The sequence below is a fragment of the Dryas octopetala genome, chromosome 9 (assembly GCF_963921425.1).
Source record: "Dryas octopetala chromosome 9, drDryOcto1.1, whole genome shotgun sequence".
Taxonomy (NCBI): domain Eukaryota; kingdom Viridiplantae; phylum Streptophyta; class Magnoliopsida; order Rosales; family Rosaceae; genus Dryas; species Dryas octopetala.
Genome location: NC_141374.1, coordinates 7,596,122 through 7,602,121, shown reverse-complemented (window position 1 = coordinate 7,602,121; position 6,000 = coordinate 7,596,122).

Genomic DNA, 6,000 nt, shown 5'->3' with positions numbered 1-6,000 from the left:
CTGAGTTGGGAACTGTGTGAATAAGAAAAAAAAAAAAAAGAGGTATAATCTGCTTTTTCTTCTGGTTGTGGATAGCTATTTTAATCTTCTCAAGGAATTAGAAATATATAATTATAAGCTCAACTGAAAAATAAATGATCTCTTTTAATTTCTTCTTTCTTGAAAAAATGATAACTATCGATCTCCAGTATGTGTGTTGCACACTTTCACTAATTTTGTACCAATTTGTTATTTGCATCAGACTCCACCATTGGTATAATGGTCCAAAGAGGTTGTTCGGTCCGCTGGCAAGTCTGCTGAAAAGTAGTCGCTCCAGAGGGAGATCAAGGAGGAGGAAGAGGCAGCTATTGCGTATGATAGAGCTGCCATAAAGCTTGAAAGAGGTGATTCCATTGGACTAATTACAGTGGTGCAGAGAATGTTTTTCAAAGTCAGTACTCAACGAAGGAGGAATGAGCAGATCTGCAGGTTGATCTTCTGGTTCTTGTATTTGTACCATTAAATTAATTAGCTCCATTGAGATGAAGTACTAGTGACCTATTGTAGATTGTTCAACTTTTGTTTAGGGGTAATATTGGAATTCAATATGTAAGGGGTATTGCTGCATTTGTAGTTATTTGCTATCGAGCAGGTTGTATTTGTATCAACTGGAATATTGTTAATATGTAATTAATCCTTGCTGCCCATTCTGTTTTACGTTCAATCGATCTATTTCTGTTGTTGGGGTAGAGAGAGAGAGAGAGAGAGAGAGAGAGAGAGAGAGAGAGAGAGAGAGAGAGATGAATTTTCTAGAGAGGGAAAGAGAGGGCTTTTAATCGATCTTTTAATGCTGTTTGATCAAAAACTGTTCTCATTGTTTGCTAGTATTGATTGGCAGAATGTAATGAACACTCATTAATTAGTACATCTTATTTTTATTCAGTGACATCTGACAAATCGCCTAAACATGATACTTATAAAAATGTTTTTATCTTTTCATTACATTTACATGTGAAAAACTAATACACTAATTAACAAAAGACAAAATATACAAGAAAAAAGGAGAGACAATTCCTTGGTAAGAAATAATAATAATAATAATAATAGTAATCTCACACATGCACGGGTAGGGCTGGGTCCGTAGCGGTTACCGAATTTGATAATGAAAAGCTTAATTATTTATTTGAATTGAAAATTATTTAGTGTCTATTTTATGATACTAACTCCTTATTTTAGAGTGCAAAAAATCGACAATTTTGTGTCTTTTGGTTTGTTTTTGTGTTTTGTAGGTTATTTAGAGCAAAGATGAGAAAAGAAGCTAAAAGAGTCAATTTTGGACATTTCCTAGTCATATTAGGAAAATAGGAGAAATCCTAGTCAAACCAAGAAATTTGTAATCATGGTCAAATGAGGATTCCTAGTCACATAAGGAAGTAGTAATCTTGAAGATCCCAGCTGACGATTGCCCGACCATCGGCGGAATGGCCAACATGGGCACTGCCCCCGCTATCGTCAACGTCAATTATCAACAGCTTCAGATGCGGTTGTTGTTGGTCGGTGTGGCCGATTACCACGGCTTAGGTGGAAGTTGTGAAGGCTAAGTGAAAATGAGGCCTTACAGTGGAATGAAGACTGCAACTAAAATATAAAAATAGTATGCCTGTGATGACAATGCTTTTATGCTACAAAAATATAAAAATGTCCAACAACCAATAATTTTGTTAATATATAGTACGTTAACCAACGGTTTTTTGAATAAATAATATGTACATGTAATAGTAGTGCAATAAACAGATGCATTCAAGTGTGAATGTGCACTGTCGAGCGCTTGGTATTGTGAAATTTTTCTGCACCGAGTGCTCGGACTTAGTTCGTTGGCATTTATGTTAGGATTTAACTCTAAAATTTTGAGCGTACGTAGTTAAACCCTAACATAACGCATCCAAAAATACCATTAATTTTATACCCTCAGGGGATATGGGGTTGGTCGGCCTATACCCTAAAAAATGGCGGAGGAATTAAGCAACGCTCTTGTTTTGGAAAAAAAAAACTTTACCAAATTCTTGGCGGAGCAACTGAGCGCTTGGCAGCACGTCCACACCTGAATGACTTCCAGTGCTTTTGTAAACAAGTAATACTTCTCTTTTTTATAAGTTGAGTCCGACTCTATATAAAGAGAACATTAATAAAATTAGAGGTTAGTGTATTAGATTTTTATTTTTTTGAAGTCATAGAACTAAAAATGTTTTTATTTTATTTTATAAAATCATAGTTGTGGTAATAACTTAATTATTTTTCCAAATAAGTTCCAATTATGAAATATTCATGCATTGTGATTTTAACCTACCCTGTAGAATCCATATGGATTGCATCTCAATTACATTTTCCATTTATATTGTATCTTATATATATGGAAATTATTGGGTACAGTTTGTTGGCCAATAGAATATGCCAATGTATATACCAACAGCACAGATGCGGTTTCTCTGCATTTAACTACTATGCATTTAACTGCATTTGATTCTATCTTGGCCATTAAAATCATCCAACGACTCAACAAAGGCCACATCACCAAGTGTTTTAATGAATTTGTTTTTTTTTTTTTTTTTGCCAATTGTGAATTTTTTGGTGGCATAGTTTTGGAGTTCTCTCTTTTCTTTCTTTTTTGATAATGGAAAATCATCCATGGTTGCAAGGATCTTTAGATTCAATTGGGTAACAATTTGCTTCTTTTCTTCTATTATTTTATTTACTACTCTGTTCTTGTTTGGGTTTTTTTTTTTTTTTTTAAATAGCAGTTTTAGTTCTCTCTACTCTGTTCTTGTTTGGGATTTTTGGAGTGCTTTTTTCCAATGTAATTATTATAAAATTAATTGATTAATTAAAGGATTCTTTCTGAGTTTGATTACAATCGTTCTAATTAAGTTTGTTCTTCTTTTTTGAGTCTTATTGCATATGTGGGTTTAAGGCTTTGATCAACAGGTTAAGTAATTACCAAAAAATTTCATCAGCATTATAAGCAATAGATAAAGTATCTACAGACCACCAAGTTTCTGATATTGGCAGAGTTCAACTTTCCCCCTCCGCCCCCTCTGAAATTATCTTACGAGTTCAAGAGAGGTCGAAACCATGTCGAATATTTTATTGAGCCGTTGGATTTGGCTAGGATAGAATAAAATGCAGCTAAATGCATAGTAGTAAAATGCAGAGAAATCGGATCCCCAACAACACAACCCTATAAATAGGCACCTATGGCTGTAGTCTTTGTCGTCCTTCATAGAAACCCTAGCTTGGTTTTATACTATATGTATTCTTTTCTAGGGGTTTTCCTTTTCTCCTCAAATGTTAGCCTAAGTTAGGCCATCCTTCTAATTACTGTTTTTCTAGATCTATGGATCTTTTCTCTCCTTGATTTCATATTATTGGAGAACATAAAAAGCGCATGCATGAGAAAATATAGTGATGAAAACACTAACATCTTTAGATTGTGATCTTATCAAATCAATGATTTAGCAAAATACTTGATGGTGCCACACCTCTATAATGTATAGTTCTCATTCTCTCTACCTGTCATGATCTTTAAAAAGTAATCTAAATAATGAACGGATCTAATCATGAGACTATTTTACAAATCGAATGATCGCATTGATTTGTTCACTATGCTTGTGGATAATTCAAATTAAAAATGCATATCCATTGTATCAACAAACAACACCGAGCACCCAGCTAGCAACCAAGGGAAAATGAGAATAATAAAGAATAAGGTAAAAATGAAATGGTAGATATCATGATATGAGACCTGCATGAGGGTTGCGCCAAATGACATGCATCTCTTCTATCTTTGTTCCATGTATTTAGAAGAAGTATGAGATCAGATGGTAAAGGATATTTTTATTAATTATCGTGTAATTATCATGATTATATATATATGCATACAGTGCCTTTAGATGTGAGATTCTACATTTAGACTTATTTATGAGATATTTCATGTGACCTACTCTACATTGAATTTTGATAATCGGATCCATTTACTTTTTTTTTTTATCTCTATTAAATAATCTTGCTTACAAAAAATTAGGTTAATCAGAAACCATTTGATCATTAATTAAATGGTCACCATTTAAATAAAATTATTTGAGAAACCTCTCAATAGAAAGGATCTGTATACTATATATATATTATCAGCAACTTCTTCGGTTTGCAAATTACACTTGTACCAAAAATATCATTTTGCTTGTCCAGCCGTAAGCCCACCCGACATGAAAGTTTTATCAGTCACAGAGTTCTGGTAGTTAGTTAATGATTTCTAACCTTATTTGGCTGTTATTATTTCATGCGTATCCCTGTTGTATCCCAAATCATTGGTTTTGTACAGGTTTTAATACTTGAACTTTAGCTTCCTTATTAATTGAGAAACTGGGATATGAGTTAGTAAACTTTTCAATTATTGAGGATATTTTTCCAATAATTTCAAAAGTAATATATTGCATTTAAGGGGTTTTTTTTCCTTTTTTTTTAATTTTTAATTTATAAAAAAGTACTTATTTTATTTCTTTGATTTAATGTTGATTTTTATAATTTAGCATGTCTGGCATGTTATGAGAAAGAGAGACTTTCCTGTCACAGTGATGTCTGGCATATCAATCTGATTTATACCGAAAAAAAGAAAAAGAAATATCAATCTGATTATGATTATCTATATTAATAACCATGCTTGATATTTCTTTCAATGTTACGTTTTTTAAAGTTTTCCATTTGTTTGTTTTGTCAAACCAAATTAAGCAGGATGATTAATTTTTGGACAAATAAGCAGCTCAGAGTTTGAAAATGAGAGTGATGATGTAACATATAGTTCTGATGAAATTGGTGAAGTGGCTGAAATGGGGGGGTTGCACCAGCAAGCTCAAGTGGGAATTTGGGAATTTGGTAAGGTAATTAAAATGGGTCGTTTTTCAAAGAATATGACTGATGTACGTTGCCAAGCAAAGTGTCCAAGTACCAAAAAGGTCTAGGAGGAAAATGCAACAATGTTCTATATGGATCAATGTAAAAGGCATGAGGGAAGCAATAGGATTGTGTAGTTGTTGTGAAAAAGTGATTAAAATATGAGACTTCGAGGTACATGCTAAAAGTAATTTGAAAAAGCCTTATGAATACGTTTTGGTTTCTTTGATATTGTTATATTAGTTGGATGAGTTGGTGATTTGAAGACTTATAATCTTTCACATTTTTTGTTTGAAAGTTAGATTTGAATGGAAAAGAATAAAGCATACCCAACAAAGGGTTTCAACGTATACAATATAATTTTAAAGTAAAATTTCCCTTTCCCAAATAAGGCTAATTAAGGAAATTAATAAGAAAGAGGCTAATTACACTTTACAAAGTTTGAGCACAAGTTCTTATTGCACCATCATCTTCAAAAGTTCAATTGCAATGTTTGTTCTTTAATAATTTTTTCCTACATTGGCCCCAATGTAGGTTGGATGTAGGCGTCAAACTTGTGCCATGTGAAAAATACAAGAAAAATAATAAAAAAGGAAAATGACCTTCAAAAAAAAATCAAAGGGTGCATCTGAAAGAGATTTCATATTATAGCTGTGACTCTTGTGAAGAAGGCCTCCAATCCATGAAACCAAATCTTAGAAATGAGATTTCTTTCCAAGTATGAATTGTAACCCAAATTGGGGGAGATCAGATTAGTAGCCCATTGCACAGCCAGGCCTAGACTTCTAAGCCCAACTTCTCTGTTTTTAGTTTTTTAAAGCCCAACTTAGAATTCAAAATGGTCTACAAAACAAAACAAGAAGAAGAAAACAAAAAGACCAAAAAGACAAAAAGCATTGACTGAATTCAAAAGCAGTCAAAGGAAAGAGACCCTAATACAGAAAGACATGTATACAAAAAGGCAGTGACGTGGATAACCAGAGGCGAGCATGACGCCCACATTTCCTCTCCCTCACCTCCACCACCACCAGTCGTCACTCACTCTCTCTCAACTCAGCAGCGCTGCCCCACAAACGG